General features: G+C 37.1%; 1 protein-coding gene across 2 annotated transcripts in view; it reads right to left on the minus strand.

The window, feature by feature from the left end:
• LOC141395002 (hexosaminidase D-like) overlaps window positions 1-21421 on the minus strand; it is a 188599-nt gene that overhangs the window by 90605 nt on the left and 76573 nt on the right. For both annotated transcript variants that reach the window (XM_073970304.1, XM_073970300.1), the window contains exon 2: window positions 17653-17712. The gene's annotated coding sequence lies outside the window, so the exon portion shown is untranslated. The remainder of the gene's footprint in view (window positions 1-17652; window positions 17713-21421) is intronic.

Here is a 21421-nt window from a genome sequence, read left to right on the forward strand (position 1 = left end):
AGTTGGTTTTGGCCAAAAAGTTTGTAACGCATCGAAATAATGGTCGTAGACCCATACTTATATATACCAAAATGAATGTCTCGACGAGCTGAGTCGATCTGGCTATGTGTGTCCGTCCGTCAGTCCGTCCGTCTGTCCGTCTGTCCATCTAAACCTTGTAATCACGCTACAGGTTGCAATTTTGATCGGATCGTCACGAAATTTTGCATGTTGATGGGGGTCCCGGAGGGGAAGAAGCCTATTGATTTTGGTGATGTTTGGATAATATTTAGGGGTCGGAAAGGGCAAAAAACTTAGGTGGATAAAAAGACAACGTTTTTTTCCAAAGTGAATATCTCAGCTTCTATATGGGGTATACCAAAAGCAAGATCTGACAATTAAAGTAGAAAATATCACCTTTCTAATGATGTAAAGTAGGTGCTCGTAGGTGATCAAACAACGAAGATATCACAATAGTATCAAAAAAACCCCAATTTTAATTTTTGCGATTTTAATTATATTGACGAATATCACAGCTTTAGTTGTAAACTTTCCAAAAGCAAAGCCTGACTATGAAAGTAGAAGATCCCATCTTTACAATGATGCAAACTAGATCGGCGTAGGTAACCAAATGACGGAGATATCGCAATAGTCGGTAATGTATCCCATTTTTCTATTTTTTTTTGGAAATCACGCTACAGGTCGCAATTTTGATCGGATCGTCACGAAAATTTGAGGGTTAATGGGGGTCTCACAGATGAAGAAGCCTATTGATTTTGGTGATGGTCCGATAATATTTAGGGGTCGGAATGGGCAAACACTTATTTGGAGAAAAGGTCTACGTTTTATTTCAAAGCCAATATCCCTGTTTCTTTAAGAGGTATATCAAAAGCAAAACCAGGCAAGGAAAGTAGAAAATATCACCTTTACAACGATGTAAAGTAGGTTGTCGTAGCTGCTCAAACAACAGAGATATGGCAATTTGTTTGTAATCACGCTACAGGTCGCAATTTTGATCGGATCGTCACGAATTTTTTGGGAGTGGATGCGGGTCCCACAGAGGAAGAAGCCTATTGATTTTGGTGATAGTCGGATAATATTTAGGGGTCGGAATGGGGAAAAACTCATTTGGAGACAAATTCAAAGTTTAATTCTTTGTGAATATATCGGCTTCTAGTAGTGGTATTCCAACGGCAAAACCTGTCAATGTAAGAAGAAAATATTATATTTACATTGGTGTAAAGCAGGTTGGCGAAGGTGGTCAAACAAGGGAGATACCACAATAGTCGGTAATGCATCCAATTCTTCAATTTTTTGCAATAAAGCTACAGGTCGTAATTTTGATCGGATGGTCACGAAATTTTGGTTGCTTATGGGGGTCCCAGAGAGAAAGAGGCATATTATTTTTGGTGGTAGTCGGATTATATTCCCTAACAGAAATGTTTACCATTGAAAAGTTTATGCACAGGGGTAGTGGTGTAGGGTATCACATGGTCGGTCCCATCCCGACTATAGCCTTTGCTCATTGTTTTATTCAAGGGTTTATTTTATAAGACTTCTTAAGGAATGCCAATCATATTAAACTACCATTTAAAATTCAAAACGAATAACAGTTATGTTATCCGATACTGTAAAACAAAATGCAAATGTTGAGATTCTTAATTTAGTTGAGATCTCAAAAAACATTTATCATGTCAAAAAACATATGTTAAAATTCGAAGATAATATTTGCCTTATGTTTAACCCAATATGAAAATGGCTACAAATCAGCTTACCTTTTGGGGCACTAAAAAGAAGGAAACAAACGAAATAAAAATTTTATTCTAATATTTGTCATAAACGTAGCATTTAAACCACAAATGTACACCCTAAGAAAAAACATGGAACATTTGTCAAATATTTGTGGAAGTATGACCGGCTGGCGTATGATTTATGGGATTTTAATTTCTCAACACAAAACAATGTTCATACGCCACCATAGAACACACACATTGTTCCCAGCCACAAATATTCATCAATCACTCACTTACACACTCTGTCAACGCAGCACTGCATTTAGGATGTCAACCAACCAAAAATTTTTGTCACCCAACCTACAAAAGGCGGAGTTCGCTCCTTATTTTTTGTTGTTGTGAAAATAAAACGAAATGTTGATGAAATGAGTTCTAAATGATTTATGTTATTTTCACAGCACCAGATGTTCGTTGGGTGGTTAGCTGACTGTTTGAACTAATGCTTTAAATTATATCGGCATTTAATGAATTGTTAACGTACAGTAAATAAACATCTGCTACCGTTTTGTGCAAAGCAAATTTCAATTTTCGTCATTTAATATACATTGCTTGGTTTTCCCACAGCTAGCCAGATGTTTCGATGATCTGTTGTTTTTTGAAGCATTCTAAGAACATCAGTTTAAAAGAAGATTACAATTGAGATGCCAAACATTTTCATTCAGTTCATTGTGAAAGGACATATTTATGTTGCAAAGGCGAGGGAAGAGGGAAACTGCCTAAACTTTTAAATGAAATTGTGAGTCGATTCTTACATTTTTCCGCGAGCAAAGAATGTTACACTGCAGGAAATAAGAGACAATAATGTTGGAATTACGATGCCAGTTTAATTTTATTGCCTAAAGTGTTCGATTTTGGAGTTGAACTAATAAAAATTACATGAATGATTTTTAATATACAAGTGCATGATTAAATCTGCAAAAAAATTAGGGTTTTTATCCGGTGTACTACTGTGTGAACGACTAAAAGTATTGGTCATTTAAATAAAAGTGCCATACCATTGAAGATTTAGACCTGGAAAATCTTCCATTAAGCTAAGGACAGAATCAGTCCGCACCATTTGCTACGGAAAAAGTCTCTCTTGTCCTTTCGTGAATGTTCCTGTTTGTTTTATTCCTCTTTCAACAATTTGCATTCGTATTGTTTTTCCGCATGAGCGAAAATCGATAACTTGAAATGGTCGACTTTTATTGTTTAACCAAAAATTGAAATGATTTATTTATTCATTCGCATTGTTATGACCCACAGCTATTTGAAATATTTATTGCTTATTTTTTGTTCTTGTTGGGCAACAACAATATTTTTTAATTATTTAAATTATTTTAGCCAATCACCAATCCAATTATTTATAATACAACATTTAATTGAGTGTTGGTTTTTCGTTTGTTTTAGCAATCACCACAAAATTGTTTATTGCCGTTTATTGCATTTAAAAATTTCCAAACATTTTCAGTTGACGATGCCATTTCAATTCATTGAATTTTGTTTTTTCATTAACCCAAACCTCAAACGAAGAATGCAAATGGACTGAAAAAATTCAGGCAAAATAATAAATTTTCATTAGAATTTAAGAAAATTGCTTCAATTCAGCCTGGCTGAATAGAATTTTCCATAGAAATCTTCCCCGATTCAGTCTTTTCCCATAGAAAAACTTCCCCAATTCAACCTTGCTGATTATAGGAAAACTGTTTAGAATATAGCCTGGCTGAATAGAAGTTTCCATAGGAAAACTCTTCAATTCAGCCTGGCTGAATAGAAGTTTCCATAGGAAAACTCTTCAATTCAGCCTGGCTGAATAGAAGTTTCCATAGGAAAACTTCTTTAATTCAGCCTGGCTGAATAGAAGTTTCCATAGGAAAACTTCTTTAATTCAGCCTGGCTGAATAGAAGTTTCCATAGGAAAACTTCTTTAATTCAGCCTGGCTGAATAGAAGTTTCCATAGGAAAACTTCTTTAATTCAGCCTGGCTGAATAGAAGTTTCCATAGGAAAACTTCTTCAATTCAGCCTGGCTGAATAGAAGTTTCCATAGGAAAACTTCTTCAATTCTGCCTGGCTGAATAGAAGTTTCCATAGGAAAACTTCTTCAATTCAGCATGGCTGAATAGAATTTTCCATAGGAAAACTTCTTCAATTCAGCCTAGCTGAATAGTAGTTTTCCTATGGAAACTTATATTAAGCTAGGCTGAATTGAAGAAGTTTTCCTATGGAAAATTCTGGCTGAATAGAAGTTTCCATATGAAAACTTCTTCAATTCAGCCGGGCTGAATAGAAGTTTCCATAAGGAAAACTTCTTTAATTCAGCCTGGCTGAATAGAAGTTTCCATAAGGAAAACTTCTTCAATTAAGCCTGGTTGAGTAGAAGTTTCCATAGGAAAACTTTTTCAATTCAGCCTGGCTGAATAGAAGTGTCCATAGGAAAATTTCTTCAATTCAACCTGGCTGAATAGAAGTTTCCATAGGAAAACTTCTTCAATTCAGCCTGGCTGAATAGAAGTTTCCATAGGAAAACTTCTTCAATTCAGCCTGGCTGAATAGAAGTTTCCATAGAAAAACTTCTTCAATTCAGCCTGGCTGAATAGAAGTTTCCATAGGAAAACTTCTTCAATTCAGCCTGGCTGAATAGAAGCTTCCATAGGAAAACTTCTTCAATTAAGCCTTGCTGAATTGAAGCTTCCATAGGGAAACTTCTTCAATTCAGCCTGGTTGAATAGAAGATTCCATAGGAAAACTTCTTCAATTCAGCCTGCCTGAATAGAAGTTTCCATAGGAAAACTTCTTCAATTCAGCATGGCTGATTCCCTAGGAAAACTTCTTCCTGGCCTGGCTGAATAGAAGTTTCCATAGGAAAACTTCTTCAATTCAGCCTGGCTGAATAGAAGTTTGCATAGGAAAACTTCTTCAATTCAGCCTGGCTGAATAGAAGTTTCCATTATATATATAAAAATAGTAACTTTGTGTATGTATAGCAGAAGGTAAGCCACACTTTTGGTGCCAAGGTTATATTATTTCTTTTTATACCCTCAGCCTTTAGGCTAAAGAGGGTATTTACACTTTGATACGACCAAAAATGTGCCTCATCGAAATAATGGTTTTAGACCCCAAGTATGTTTGTACGATATCCGTTTCAGACAATTTTGAGTAGATCTAGCAATGTCCGTCCGTCCGTCTGTCTGTCTGTCTGTCTGTCCGTCTGTCTGGCTGGTGCGCACGATAACTCTCGAACGGATCAATCGATTCCGTTCAAATTTTGGGTATCGAAATATTTTGTCCAGATTTGATTTAATTTCGAAGATGGGTTATATCGGCCCACTCCTTCCGGTACCTCCCCCACAAATGTTCAAAAATTGTCGCAAAAATTGTGCGCACGATAACTCTTGAAGGGAATAACCGATTTGGTCCATACTTTGCACATCGTGTAATTTCTACCAAACTTAGATGAGGTTCCAGTACGGACTCAATCGGTTCACTCCTTCCGGTACCTCCCCCACAAAATTTCGAAAATGTTCGGAAAATTTGTGCCCACGATAACTCTTGAAGGGAGTAACCGATGTGGTCCATACTTTGCACATCGTGAAATTTCTACCGGACTTAGATGAGGTTCCAATAAGGACTCAATCGGTCCACTCCTTCGGGTACCTCCCACACAAAATTTCGGAAAAGTTCAGTTTAGGACCAGCTCTCGAATCGCTTCGGTTTTGTTATAACATCTTGTATTCACCGCCCCCCATACGACGGTACAACTTTTATCTGGGGCAAGTCCATACTTCCTGAGAAAACAGTCTGAAAGATGCAAAAAGCCCCTACGACACCGTGAGTAGTGGTTGGAGTTCGAGATAACTCTCGAAAGCTTTGTCGATTCGGTCCAGAATTTAGCCTTCGTAATATTTTGCCCAAACATAGTTTTAATTCGAAGATAAACCATATCGGTCCACTCCTTCAGGTACCTCCCCCACAAAACTTCAAAAATATTCGGAAAATTTGTGCCCACGACAACTCTTGAAGGGAGTGACCGATGTAATCCATACTTTGCACATCCTAATATATCTACCAGATATAGATCAGGTTCGAATGTGGACTATATTTGTCTACTCCTTCTGGTACATCTCACACAAAATTTCGGATAAGTTCACTTTAAGACCTGCTCTCGAATCATTTTGATATTTGTTGAAGCGATTTGCATTCGCTACCTCCATAATGACGGTAAAAGTTTTTTCAGGGGCAAGTCCATATTTCTTGGGAAAACAGCCCGAAAGGTGTAAAAAAACTCCTATGCTACCATAGGTGGCGGTCGGAGAGCACGATAACTCTCGAACTGTTCAACCGATTTGGTCCAACATTTGGTCTTCGTCATATTATATCCAAACATAGTTTCATGGGGCAATACCGGTCCACAACTTCCGATACATCTCCCCAATATTTAAAAATGTCACTAAAATGCTAGGACGATATCACTTGAATGGGGCAACCAATTTGGTGCAAACTTTGGATCTCCTAATATTTTGTCAAAATTTAGTTTAACTTCTAAAATGGCCCATATCGGTCCTCCCTAAGGGTACCTCCCCCACAAAGGTTCAACATTTGTGTCTTAGTGCAGTTAATTCCTAATCCACATTTTCGTCGGCAAGTTCAAATGTCCACAAAGGGCCACAAAATTCTGAAGAGACCTTAAATACATTCGATCTGTCCGTAGGTGAGAGTTTCACTTCACATTGGCTGAGGGTATATATCTGTCGGCAAAGCCGACTGACACTTTTTTACTTGTTTATTTTCTGTTTATCCTTCGCCATAAACAAAAGTTAATATATTCTGCTCTAGAAATCACAACGAACCAAGCTCGCAAGGAAATATTTCAACAACAAAAGTTAAGCATTGTTAACTGTTTAATTTAACGGAAATAAATACGAAATATGTACACCCATACATATGTATGTGTGTGCACTAACACACACACTCATGTTGTGAAGGCATTTGTGTGGGGAGATAAAGATTGCCATAGAATTTATTTCCATATTCAGAGTCAGGTGAGTGGCTGCTTTCTATTCAACAACGACAGAATGCAAATGTTTCTTGCATCCTTGAAATTCGAAGCTAGATCTACTTTCATATTTATGTAAATAATGCCCTTAAACTATTTTCCGAAGAGCTCTCATGAAATTCAAATTGGATGCAATTGTGTTTAAAGAGAAATTATTAACAGTGAAACACTTTTGCTAAAGGACGTCTTATTCTAAAAGTAGACACCACTCGAAGGTGTGCTGCTCGAATAGAAGAACATTTTGTTGTCTTTATTATCACTTTTAACAAGTTGGTCAAATATTTGGAGAACACATTTTACGTACCAAATTTATGTTTTTGCTCATTTTTTATATCAAAATTAGTTGTGGCAAGTTGTTTTTCAATTTTTAAGTTGGATATGCCCAAATATTTAAAAAACGAATAAAATTTAAGTAGTTGTATATGCAGATATTAGTCTCATGAAAATACCTGTCTACAATAAGCACAGAATTATAAAAAAACTATCAATAAAACGAAGCTCTTGTGATCAATACTTACGACTTTAAATTTAAAGATTTACAAATTCCGAAAAATTTCAAATTAATTTTTTCTCTCCACAACATCATTGATTACACGATTTCCCATTAGCAAAGCATTGCCTTGTTTTTGTGGTTTGGCCGGGTAGCTTCTTTTGTGTTGCCGCAATTTCCGGTGCTGCTGCAGCCACTTCCTTTTCCTCTTCATGTTTTGTTTGAAGCTTTCCATGCATTTCTTCTTCTTTTGTAGTCTTCTTCATGTTTTCCGTTTCCGCCAGTTTAACTTTTGTTTATGGCCACACAATTGGTTTTTGGTAGCTTCAAAAATTGTTATTATTGTACTTGCGTTTGTAGTTACAGAAAAAACTTGTTATTGTAGTTGCATTTGTAGTTACAGAAAAAACTTGTTGTTGTTGTTTTCTCTCCCTAACACTCCTGCAATAATTGTCTATTGCCCACCATGGGAACAGAGAGAAAAGTTTTTGATGTTACGAACACGACAATAACAACAATAACACATCGAAAACAAAAACGACACCCACAACAAAATGAGAAAGAAACTACTGAATATGCAACAATTGCTGTTTTTTTTTGTTTTTTTTTTTTTGTCAAACAATGGATGCACAACAATGGAAACACGTTGCAACTCAAAACATATTTCCACTGCCTATGACATCAAAAAACAAGAGCAGAAGCAAAAACATTGGCATTGTTTGCCGCTTCCATGGTGCATCCATGGAAATGATGTGATTTAAGTATTTGTTCACGAACACGTCCCAGCTGCATCCATTGAAACCAAATCTAAATTTGACAGACCACAAAGAACTGCCAAAATAGATTGTCACTTCCATTAGAATAAACAACAACAATGGTCACGTCGAGAGAGTGAAAATAAATCTTTTGTGGAAAGAATGTGAGTTTAAAAAATCAACAAATGTATCTGTATTTCAGGGATAACTGTTGGTCTTCTGGGGACTTCTATAGGAAGATCGGTGGTATTCATCAGAAAGACTTGTGTTTATCAAAAGAAAGACCAGCGACCTTCTATAGAAAGACCTGTGATTTTCTATAGAAAGACCGGTCTCCTTCTCTAGGAAGACCTGTGGCTTTCTACAGGAAGACGTGTCGCCTTCTCTATGAATCCCGCTATTGGAGGTCCTCTGGTCTTCTGTAGCAGGAACTCTGGTCTTCTATAGGATGACCTATGGTCTTCTACAGGAAAACCTATGGTCTATACGAAGATCTAAGATCTTCTATAGAATGATCTATGCTCAACTAACAACATCGATGGTCATCTATAGGTGCTGGAGATCCACCTTTAAGACGACTTGTGGTCTTCTATAGGAGGACCTCGGCGATTTTTTATACAATACCTATGGTCTTTTATAGAATAATCTATGGTCATTTATAAGAAGATCTATGGTATTTTCTAGGAAGACTTGCGGTCTTCTCTGGGAAAACATGTTGTCTTCTATAGGAAAACCTGTGGTCTTCTATGGGAAGACCTGCGGTCTTCTAAAAGAATACCAGTAGCTTTCTCTGGAAAGACACGAATTTTCTCTGGTAAGACCTGAGATCTTCTCTAGGAAGACCTGTGTTTTTCTCTAGCAAGACATGGTGTCTTCTATAGAATAACATTGGGTCTTCTCCTAAGAGATTTCTGGTCTTCGCTGCGAAGAGCTGTGGTCTTCTTTTCAAAAACCTGTGGTCTTCTATAGGAAAATCTGTGATATTCTATAGGCTGACTCGGTGTCTTTTTAGTAGGACCTGAGGTCTTCTATAGGAAGACCTCTGGTCCTCTATAGAAAGACCTGTGATCATATATAGGAAAACCTTTGCACTTCTTTGGGAAGATCTATGGTCATATATAAGAGGACCTGTGGTCTTCTATAAGAAAACTTGTGGTCTTCTATACGAAGACATGGTGTCTTCTCTAGGAATACATAGTGTCTTCTGTAGGAAAACATGTGGCCATCTCTAAGAAGATCTATGGTCCTCTGTAGGAAGACCTATAGAAAAATCTGTGATATTCTATAGGATGACTTGGGGTCTTTTCTAGTAAGACCTAAAGTCTTCTATAGGAACACCTCTGGTCGTTTTTAGGAAGACCACTGGTCCTCTATAGAAAGACCTGTGCTCATCTATAGGAAGACCTTTGCACCTCTATGGGAAGATCTATGGTCATATATAGGAGGACCTGTGATCTTCTATAAGAAAACTTGTGGTCTTCTATACGAAGACGCGGCGTCTTCTCTAGGAATACATAGTGTCTTCCGTAGGAAAACATGTGGTCATCTCTAAGAAGATCTATGGTCTTCTATAGGAAGGCCTATGGCATTCTTAAGGAAAACCTGTGATTTTCTATAGGAATATTCGTACCAGTGGTCTTCTATAAGAAGACATGTGGTCTTCTATGGGAAGTCATGTGGTCTTCTATGGGAAGATATGTGGTCTTCAATGGAAGACCTTTGGTCCTCTATTCTTCAATAGGAAGACATCAGGAAGATCTGTGGTCTTCTATAGTCTTCTATAGGACTTCGGGTTTTCTATAGGAAGACATGTGGACTTTTCTAGGACTATCACTGGTCGTCTTTAGGAAGACTTCTGGTACTGTATATGAAGACCGGTGGTATTCTATAGGAAAACTTGTGCTCTTCTATAGGAAGACCTGAGATCCTCTATAAGAAGACCTGTGGTTTTCTATAGGAAAACTTGTGGTCCTCTATAGGAAGACCTGTGGTGTTTTCTAGTGAGATCGCTAGTCTTCTCTAGGCAGACATGGTGTCTTCTCTAGGAAAACATTGGGTCTTCTCAAGGGAGACTTCTGGTCTTCTCCGGGAAGACCTATGGTCTTCTATAAGAAGACTTATGGTGTTCTATAAGAATACCTGTTATCATCTAGAAGAAGACCTGTGGTCGTCTTATGGAAGACCATACGACTCCCGGGAATTCTATAAAAAGACCTTCGGGTCTTCTATAAGAAGAGTTCCTGGTCTTCTAAGAGAAGACCAGCTTCTATTAGAAGTCCAACTGGCCTTCAGTGAGAAGACCTCTGAACTTCTATGGGAAGACCAACTGGTCTCCTATGAAAAGACCACTGGATCTTTTATGAGACGATCAAGTGATCTGCAACGAGATGACCCACTGGTTATACCCTCAGCATTTATGCTAACGAGGGTATATATACACTTTCATACGGGCAAAGTGTGCCTCATCGAAATAGTGGTTTTAGACCCCAAGTATATTTGGACGAAATCCGTTTCAGACAATTTGGAGTTGATTTAGCCATGTCCGTCCGTCGGTTATAACTCTCGAACGGATAAACCGATTCCGTCTTCGATTCCGGCTTTCGTAATATTTTGTCCAAACTTAGATCAAGTTCGAAGATGGAATATATCGGTCCACTCCTTCCGGTTCCTCCTCCACAAAAGTTCGAAAATGTTCGGAAAATTTGTGCGCACGATAACTCTTGAAGGGAGTAACCGATTTGGTCCATACTTTGCACATCGTGAAATTTCTACCAGACTTAGATGAGGTTCCAATATGGACTCAATCGGTAAACTCCTTCGATTACCTCCTAAACAAAATTTCGGAAAAGTTCAGTTTAGGATCTGCTCTCGAATGGACTTGGTTTTTGTTGTAACAACTTGAATTAACTGTCCCCCATACGAAGGTACAAGTTTCATCAGGGGCAAGTCCATACTTTCTGAGAAAACAGCCTGAAAGTTGAAAAAACCCCTATGACATCATGTGTAGTGGTTGGAGCGCAAAATAATTCTCGAAGGGATATGCCGATACCGTCCAAAATTTGGCCTTCGTAATATTGTGTTCAAAATTAGCTTAAGTTCGAAGATAAGCCATATCGGTCCACTCCTTCAGGTACCTCCCCCACAAAAGTTCAAAAATATTCGGTAAAATTGTGCGCACGATAACTCTTGAAGAGAGTGACCGATGTAAACCATACTTTGCACATCCTAATATATCTACCAGATATAGATTAGGTTCGAATATGGACTATATTGTCCACTCCATCCGGTACCTCCCACACAAAATTAAGGATAAGTTCACTTTAAGACCTGCAATCGAATCACTTTAATTTTTGTTGAAGCGACTTGCATTCGCTGCCTCAATTACAATTGTAAAACTTTTTTCAGCGGCAAGTCCATACTTCTTGAGAAAACAGCCCGAAGGGTGTAAAAACCCCCTATGGCATCCCCTTGGTCTATGTCGGCCCATTTCTTTAAGTACCTCCTCCGCAAAATTTTTGAACTTTAATCCTAATCGACATTTTTGTCGGTTCATACGCCCAAAATTTTGAAACCCCTTAAATACATACGTTTTATGCGAAACAAGTGTTTCAATTTACACAAGCTGAGGGAATATCTCTGTCGGCGAAGCCGACTGAAATTTTTTTTACTTGTTTTCTATGAGAAGACCAACTGGTTTTCTTTGATAAGACATTAGATTTGTCTTAAGGATGCCACCTCTCGTCTTCTATGATAAGATCAATTGATCTTCTATAAAAAGGACCCTTTGTCTTCTATAATAAGACCTCCTGGTCTTCTATAAGAACACCTCTGATCTTCTATGAACAGACCAATAAGTCTTCTATGAGAATACCAACTGGTCATCTTCTTCTATATCTTTGAAAGTCTTTAAATATTTTTGCAGACAATGGAGCAGCTAGCCAATCCACCCTATTGTACATTCATGCATATGTAAACTAAAACTGGCTTTGCAAATGGGAAAGATGATTTGATCATCATTTCGTTTGACTACTACATGTATGCCTATCTGTGTTTGTTTGTGTAAAAGTATATGCACACAAACAAGTGTTCCAACGTATTTCTTCTCTTGTACGGCCCCCTCTCTCTCTCTAATATTTCAATTGCCATATTTTTGAGCATGGATTATTAGGTGTTAGTGCAGAAAAACTGTTTTTCCATAAACGTTTTCTAGATGTGAGTGTTTGTGTGGATATGAAAACATGAGTGCATGCACGTATAGATGTGTGTGTGTTATGTGTTTGTTGATTAGTTTCACATTAAAGGTAAGCTTTGATGTAACCAGAATACACAGAACTATGACACACATAAACACATCTGGATTACATTTATCCTCTTTACATATTGCCAAGTAGCAGATAAAAGCAGAGACCAGCCAGTCATAGACTTGATGTGGAAGAAGAGCAACGATGCTTGTATGTGTGTGACTCTGTCAGTATGCTGCCTGCCTGCCATTTGAAGTTATTTCTATTGGAATTTCCTTGATTTATAACATTTTATGCATTGTAGGGCAAACTTGTAAAATAAAATATTTAAAAGTTGAAATTGGATAATGGAATTTTATTTATTTTAAAAGAATAATGCCATTGAATTTTAAATTTCAATTGCCTTTAATGATATCTTATCTTTACTGTTGATTGCATCTCTATTATCCTTGATATCCTACTCAACAAAAAAAAAATAATATTGAAATAATTTGATTTCTAGAATAGAAGGGGGACAAATGAGTCGTCTTTGGAAATAAAAAATGTCAATTTGAAATTCACAAATGCAAATTTGCAAATGGCGAACATTGTCTAGCAACAACAACATCTAACATGCCTGAGGATATTAACCTAACCAGTGTGTTGGACTTCGCTAGATATCAAATTTTCAATGTAATTCTCCTTAGGTGATATAGCTCGATTAATTAAATTAAAAAAAAATTAAGTTCCTTTGGCATATCTATTCTGGAAACTATTATCCATTAGGGAAAGATGTTAACTATCTCTGTGGGAAGTTTTGTAAAGAACTCCGTGTCACAACTTCGATTTGCTGACTTTTCCTCTGGACTTATGTGACGTGTCCATGTTTCCATTTACATACGTAATTGCAGAAGTCCATGGAATAACAGGCAGCCACCCATGCACAAATAATTGAAAACGGATGAACACGTTTTACATCCTTCAAAAAGGAAAGATAACTTTGGTAAACGGAAGAAAGGAAGTAAAACAAATTAAATGCGATATGAAAAAGGAAAACAATAAGAGAACCGATGTGTTTTTTTTTTTCAATGTTGCTCATTCATTTTTGAAAGGCTGTGAGTCTAAGAACTTTAAACAATGCCGTAGAAGATCCGCCATTTATATTATAGAAGACCAGAAAACAGAGGGTCTTTCAATGAAGGACAATAAGTTATTTGTACGGCGGAAAAGGTCTTTAGACAGAAAACGCTTGTTGATATTCTTATGAAAGGCCAGGAGGTTAAGATGACCAGTAGGTTACCAATGGATCACTTTGAAGTCTTCATACAAAAGACATGTAGATATTCCAACAAAACCGCTATAATCTTCCTCAAACTAGAAAACTAGTAGGTTTTACTCTATAGGGCTGGCAAACAATCGATAGTCTTACTATCGTATTGATCGCTGTCGTAAAGCTTTCTTCATATCGGACTGCGAAGCAATTATTATTTAAATAATTCACGACAGATAACCCAGTAATACTCTGGAATAGCTGTAGGGCTAGTCTAAGGAATCATAGACAACCATACGTTATAATATATATAATTGTTCCACAAACATCCCAGAAGAGAAAGGGGAAACTTCTCTTATATCTATGAGTGCACCTCGATTCATACTAGCTCATGATATGGAACCTACTGTTTTGTCGCCGAGTCCGAATGGCGTTTCTTAAGACACAATTTGTAGAGAAGTTTTACATGACATGAAATACTCAGGAAATGTCGCCAATATTACTGAGGGTTAGTTTGCCACCGTTGGAAATTTGATGTTGCCTAGCCTGGGAATGGAACCGCAGACTTTCTGAGTACAAGGCGGGTGTGCATACCACAGGTCTTCTTATAGACGACCACAGATCTTCTTATAGAAGACCAGAGATCTTCTTATAGCAGACCACAGATCTTCTTATAGAAGACCACAGATCTTCTTAAAGAAGACCACAGGTCTTCTTATAGAAGACCACAAGCCTTCCTATAGAATACCACAGATCTTCTTATAGAAGACAACAGGTCTTCTTATAGAAGAAAACAGGTCTTCTTATAGAAGACCACAGGACTTCTTATAGAAGTCCACAGGTCTTCTTATAGAAGACCACAGATCTTATTATAGCAGATCACAGTTCTTCTTATAGAAGACCACAGGTCTTCTTATAGAAGACCACAGGCCTTCTTATAGAAGAAAACAGGTCTTCTTATAGAAGACCACAGGACTTCTTATAGAAGTCCACAGGTCTTCTTATAGAAGACCACAGGTATTTTTATAGAAGACCACAGGTCTTCTTATAGAAGACCACAGGTCTTCTTATAGAAGACCACAGGTCTTCTTACAGAAGTACACAGTTCTTCTAATAGAAGATCACAGGTCTTCTTATAGAAGATCACAGCTCTTCTTATAGAAGACCACAGCTCTTCTTATAGAATACCACAGCTCTTCTTATAGAAGTACACAGTTCTTCTTATAGAAGACCACAGATCTTCTTATTGAAGACCACGGGTCTTCTAATTGAAGACAACGGGTCTTCTTATTGCATGTCCGCATGTCTTCTTATTGAATAGCGCAGGTCTTCTTATAGAATAGCACAGGTCGTCTTATGGAAGACCACACTTTTTATGGAAGACCACACGTCTTTCTAGAGAAGACTCAATGTTTTCCTAGAGAAGACACTGTGGAAGATTTGCGATCTTCTATAGGTCTGCCTGTGGAAAACTTCGGGTCTCCTATAGGCAAACCTGTGGCCATCTATAGGAATACTTGGGGTCTTGTCTAGGAAGAACTGTGGTCGTCGTAAGGAAGACCTCTGGTCCTCTATAGGAAGACCTGTGATCTTTTATAAAAAGACTTGGGGTCCCTTCATAAAAGACTGAAAGGTATTTTCTTAAAATATCCGTTAATTTTCTCATCAAGTTTTGTAGGCCTTCTTTTAGAAACCCAATAATTCTCTCATAAAAGACCGGATGGTCTTCTAGTCGTAGGACTTTAAAAATTTATTCGTAACCACACTTCCTCTTTATATTTTACGTTAATGATTACCCATAGTGCGTATTACTATTGTCACAATGTATAAGCCACCGTGTTCAATATATCCAAAACTCACAAATTCGCAATAATTTCCCAGATTTTAGAGGAAAAACTTTTCGGAGAACCAGCTGAAAGTGGTATCTGTTAGATAGCACCCAGGAATCTTTCCAGTTGTGTTAATTAAATATTTCTACAAATGAAAGCATTTACTATCAATTTGAATTCACAACACCTTCGTTTGTTTAGTGAACTATCTCCATTTTAGCTAGCTAGCTATTTGAACCTACACATTTTCTAATTCATGTGTCGTTTTAGTTTCCTCCTACAGAATCCTATGGAATTGTTTCTTGGTCTGAACTGAAACTGTGTTTTCTTTCAGTATTCGCAAAACAGGATAGTTTCACATTGTAACAACCATGGTTACATTTCTTTAACACTTCTTCTCTTCTTCTTTATTTTTGTATTTTTAATAGTATCTGTGTCGTTATAACAAGTTTGAATGCAAACATACCCAGCAAAAAAAGTCCTCCCAAAATCATGGGTTTTGTAAGGGATTTTTGGCAGCCGTAACTACTCGCAAACCCCCTTTCTTCCCCATTATTTTTACAAGGGCATGTCGCACTCAGTTTGTAGTTATTTTATGACCACTAGAATAACTAGTTATTCTGTGGCCACTAGAAGTTGAAAAGTAAGTTGAAAAAAAATTTATTTTTAGAACAGTTGGTGTAGAATTTTTTTTTTAATTTCATTACTTTTCTTCTTACTTTTATTTTACATTATTTTATTTCGCTCGCTGTGCGAGTTGAACACACGAACCCTCTAATTTCTAGCCAAAGACACTACATACTATGCCACGCACATGAACGTTAAGGGTTGCTTAAGAACTTAAATGTGCAGTGCACATGTGCACCACGAACTCTTATTTTTTAATTAAAAAAAAACTCGCGTGCCGACAGTAAGCGTTGAACACACAACCCTAGGATTTATAGTCGGACACACACTCACTGTGCCACCGTCCTCATTACTTAATGAGGAGCAAAGTAAGTAGGTTCGCCTTGTAATTTTTTTAAGAAGTATCCCATTATTTTTCTGATTACTTTTAATGGGAAAAGAAGCTTGTCTACATTACTTTGTAATGGGTTACGTAATGACTAATGGATCCGAATTTTTGCTGGGTAGTTACTTTGTCCATTTTACCCACAGAAAAAAGTTTTTCATTGACACCAAACTCAGCAACATAACCACACAGACAAAAAAGGAATATATCTCGATGTAAACAATTCTTTCTTGAAAGTGCAGGCAAACAATGACCCCAAGGTGTTGCTAGTTGCCAGTGGTGATGTAACTCTATTAAAATGTAATTTCTTGTTTGGTAAAGTAACTGAGAAAAAATATTATTTTGTTTTGTTATGCAAAGGAAATTATCCGACATCTTTTGTTGCGGGTTATGACAGGAATAGCAAAATTTGTAAAGAAATGGCATCACATTTGAAATTGCTTAACCCAAAAGATCACAATAAACTAAGAAGGATAGATTGTGTCATGAAAACTCCACGTATATTGAGTCTGACGATAGTTGAAAAAATACTCTGAATATGTAAAATATATATGGGAGCTATATCGAAATCTGAACCGATTCCGATATAATATGGCACACTTATTTCTAGACTCCGTCACACGTTCCAAATTTGATCAAATTTGGACAGATATAAGGTGTTTGGTTCACCAATCCACGTCTATTGGGTCTGATGATGGTTGACAAAATATTCTTTAAAAAATTCACGTTATGATATTCTAATGTTCCAATAAACTATTTTAATTTGGGTGCGGTGAGGGTTAAGACTAACACTACTAATAAATCACCATCATCTGTGGTAAATCCTCTTTTATATTCATCATTTTCTTACCCTTTCTAAAGTGCTACAGAATTGCTATTGGTAACTTTTTTATTTAAGTCTCACCACTCTTATCCACCAACTACGAGCTCTATCGTCGTCAGAACTCTTGAAGTACGAGTATCTCCAATTATTCTAGTTTATTAGTTTGTAATTTGTTTTCCCAACCAAGAAGCTATTCCGATATGCCATGCTCCGTTACGGAAACTATTCAAGGAAAGAAACAATTTTCAAAGTATTTTTCTTTCTTTGCAAAGAATAAAACTTTAAATGTATACCTTTTAAAGGGGCAGAAATGGATCATTTCTTGAAACTACCACCAACAAATTAAAGTTATGAATTTGGGAGGTATACCAAATATTTGTAAAAACTTTAACGTAAATAAGAATAGTTTAAGGATCATAAATTTCAAAATTTTACTGCAATACTTACTCAGCACATCTCTATATTATATTGAACCAATCTGCGTCATTAGGGTTTCATAAAACTTACCTGAAAAAGAAAATAAGCGACACATTATATACATATATATATATATATATATATATATATATATATATATATATATATATATATATATATATATATATATATATATATATATATATATATAATAGAGATTTCAATAATTTATTCAATATATCATCTCAAAACCGCCTCAAAATATTGGCACAATCACAAATCCCTCCACAAAAAAGCATTTCACTCAACAACCCCACCTAAAATTGTGTGCCATAATCCTCTTGTGTCGTGCTGCAGGATAAAAAACATACAATTTGCTTTCCTGCCAACTTCAGTACCTCATCTCAGTGGCAACAACTACAAAACAACAACAACAATGTTCTTCCAACATGTTCCCCTTGTGTCAACAATTTTACAACAAAAACTGAAACAATGTACTTAATGGCCAAGTATTAAGTGAAGGACAGTCAAATAATGCCTCTCTCAGTCAGCCAGGCAGACATCCTGCCGGCCAAGTTAGCCCCCGGGCAAGAACAAATACCACCTGAGCATTGTTTACCCATTGTTCATAAATAAATGAAAAAAGGGCATGGAAAAAATGAAACTGTCACAATGCCTTGTGTTTCTTCCCATAAATGAAGAACAAGTGAGCCTTTAATAAGTTGATAATGAATTGAGGCCATAAAAAAGGTGACAATGCATTTGAGCCAAGAGAGATTGACAAGGCTTTGCTGAGAAAAACAGCTTAAGTAATTGGGGAGTTTTTTGTCATTAAGTAGTCACATGAATTATGAGGAAGAAGATGCAGCTATTGTAGAGCCGATGTCATTGTAAAGATGAAGGTAAACATGACATGCAATATTGGTCATACTGGCGTATACGTTGTGACAATAATAATAATACGCCACGTGTATTACGCCGCGAAAATTATATGTGAATGTTGATAGCTTCTTGCCCTACTGGCCCTTTTAATATTAATCTGTATGTTAACAAGTAAAAAAGTGTCAGTTGGCTTTGCCGACAGATATATACCCTCAGCCAATGTGAAGTGAAACTTTCACCTACGGACAGATCGAATGTATTTAAGGTCTCTTCAGAATTTTGGGGCCCTTTTTGGACATTTGAACTTGCCGACAAAAATGTGGATTAGGAATTAACTGCACTAAGACACAAATGTTGAACCTTTGTGGGGGAGGTACCATTAGGGAGGACCGATATGGGCCATTTTAGAAGTTAAACTAAATTTTGACAAAATATTAGGAGATCCACAGTTGGTTGGACCAAATGTTGGACCAAATCGGATGAACAGTCACATATGGTGACAAAGGGATTTTTTACACCTTTAGGGTTTTCCTGAGAAATATGGACTTGCCTCTGAAAAAAATTTTATCGTCGTAATGGAGGCAGCGAATGCAAATCGCTTCAACAAAAATCAAAGTGATTTGAGAGCAGGTCTTAAAGTGAACTTATCCGAAATTGTGCGTCAGAGGTACCAGAAGGAGTAGACAAATATGGTCCATATTCGAACCTGGTAGATATATTAGGATGTGCAAAGTATGGATTACATCGGTCACTCCCTTCAAAAGTTATCGTTCGCACAATTTTTCCGAACATTTTTGAACTTTTGTGGGGAAGGTACCTGAAGGAGTGGACCGATATGGCTTATCTTCGAATTTAAACTGTTTGGACAAAATATTACGAAGGCCAAATTTTTGTCCGAATCGGCAGATCCGTTCGAGAGTTATCTTGCGCTCCATCCACTACACGGTGTTATAGGGGCATTTTGCATCTTTCAGGCTATTTTCTCTAGAGGTATGGACTTGCCCCTGATGAAACTTGTACCTTCTTGTGGGGGGCAATGAATAAAAAGTTGTTGCAAAAAAAAAATCAAAGCGATTCGAGAGCAAGTCCTTATCTGAACTTATCCGAAATTTTGTGTGGGAGGTACCCGAAGGAGTGGACCGATTGAGACCATTTTGGAACCTCATCTAACTTTAGTAGAAATTTCACGATGTGCAAAGTATGAATCAAATCGGTTACTTCCTTCAAGAGTTATCGTGCGCACAAATTTTCCGAACATTTTCGAACTTTTGTGGGGGAGGTACCGGAAGGAGTGGACCGATATAGCCCATCATCGAACTTAAACTAAGTTCGGACAAAATATTACGAAAGCCAAATTTTGGACCGAATCGGTTGATCCGTTCGAGAGTTATCGTGAGCTCCAGCCAGCCAGACAGACAGACAGACGGACGAACATTGCTCAATCGACTCAAAATAGTCTGAAACACATTTCGTCCAAACATACTTGGGGTCTAAAACCATTATTTCCATAAGGCACATTTTGCCCGTATGAAAGTGTATATACCCTCGTTAGCATAAATGCTGAGGGTATAAAAACCCCAGAAGACCTCCCAAGGCTCCTCAGCATATTGCTGGTAGGATCCTATTTATTTAGAAAAACTCTTCAGTCGGTCTTAAGGGGTTATTTAAATAAAAAATGCCTCTTCAAGAGGTCTTCTGAACAGAAAATACCTCTTTAGTGGGTCGTCCAAATAATTCTAAATAAATAGACTTCTTTAAGGGGTCATCTTCATATAGAAGACATCTAAAGAGGGTATTTCTTTTAAATATAGCAGACATCTTCAGGAGTCTATTGAATACAAAAAGGCCTCTTCGGGGGTCTCTTAAATGTAGAAACCTCTTCAGGAGGTCTCTTTAATATAGAAGACCCCTCCAAGTGGTCAGGGCGTCTTCTAAATATAAAAGACTTCTTCAGGGGTCCTTTGAATATGGAACACCATTTCAGGAATTCTCTTGAATATAGAAGACCTCTCTTGGGAATCTATAGAATATAGAAAACGTCTTTTGGAGCATGCTAAATATAAAAGGCCTTTTCAAGGGGGTTTCAAATATAAAACTATAGAGGACATCTTCAACTACAGAGGACATCTAACTATAGAGGACATCTCCAGGAGGTCATCCGAATATAGAAGACATCTTACGGTGGTCTTCTAAATATAGAAGAGGTCTTCTAAACTTAACATAGAATACGTCTTCAGGCTTTTTAAAATAGAAAAGGTCATCAGGGGTTCTTTTGAAGGGTGTCTTCTGAATAAACTTCAGTGGTTCGTCTCAATATAGAAGATCATTTCAGTGGTCTTTTAAATATATAAGACATGACCATCTAAGCATGGAAGACCTCTTCAAGTGGGTGCTCTTCTAAATTGCGAAGGCCTCTGTAGGGCGTCTTTGAATATAGAATAACTCCGAAACTCAATTATAATATATATTTTCTAAATATAGAGGAACTCTTCAGGAGGTCATCAAAATATAGGGGACCTTTTCAGGTGGTCCTTAGAATGTAGAAGAAGAAACAGAAGTCCTCTTCGGCGATCTTTCGAATTTAGAAGACCACTCCAGCGATTCTTTTGAATGTATATATAGAAGACCTCTTCAGGGGGTATTTTCAATACAGAAGACCTCTTCAGGTGGTCTTTTGAATATGGAAGACATCTTCAGGGATCTTCCAAATTAAGAAGACCTCTACAGGAAGTCTTTTGGATATAGAAGGCTTCTTTAGGTGGGCTTTTGAATATAGAAGACCTATTCAGGGGACCTTCTAAATATAGAAGACCTCTCCAGATTCTCTTTTAAATACACTGTGCAACACTGGAAATGCAAACAACTTGTAATGGACAGTTTCTGAAAGTACATATTGAGACTACAAAAACCCTTATTG

The sequence above is a fragment of the Musca autumnalis genome, unplaced genomic scaffold (genome assembly GCF_047663935.1).
Source record: "Musca autumnalis isolate F117 unplaced genomic scaffold, ASM4766393v1 scaffold_1, whole genome shotgun sequence".
Taxonomy (NCBI): Eukaryota; Metazoa; Arthropoda; class Insecta; order Diptera; family Muscidae; genus Musca; species Musca autumnalis.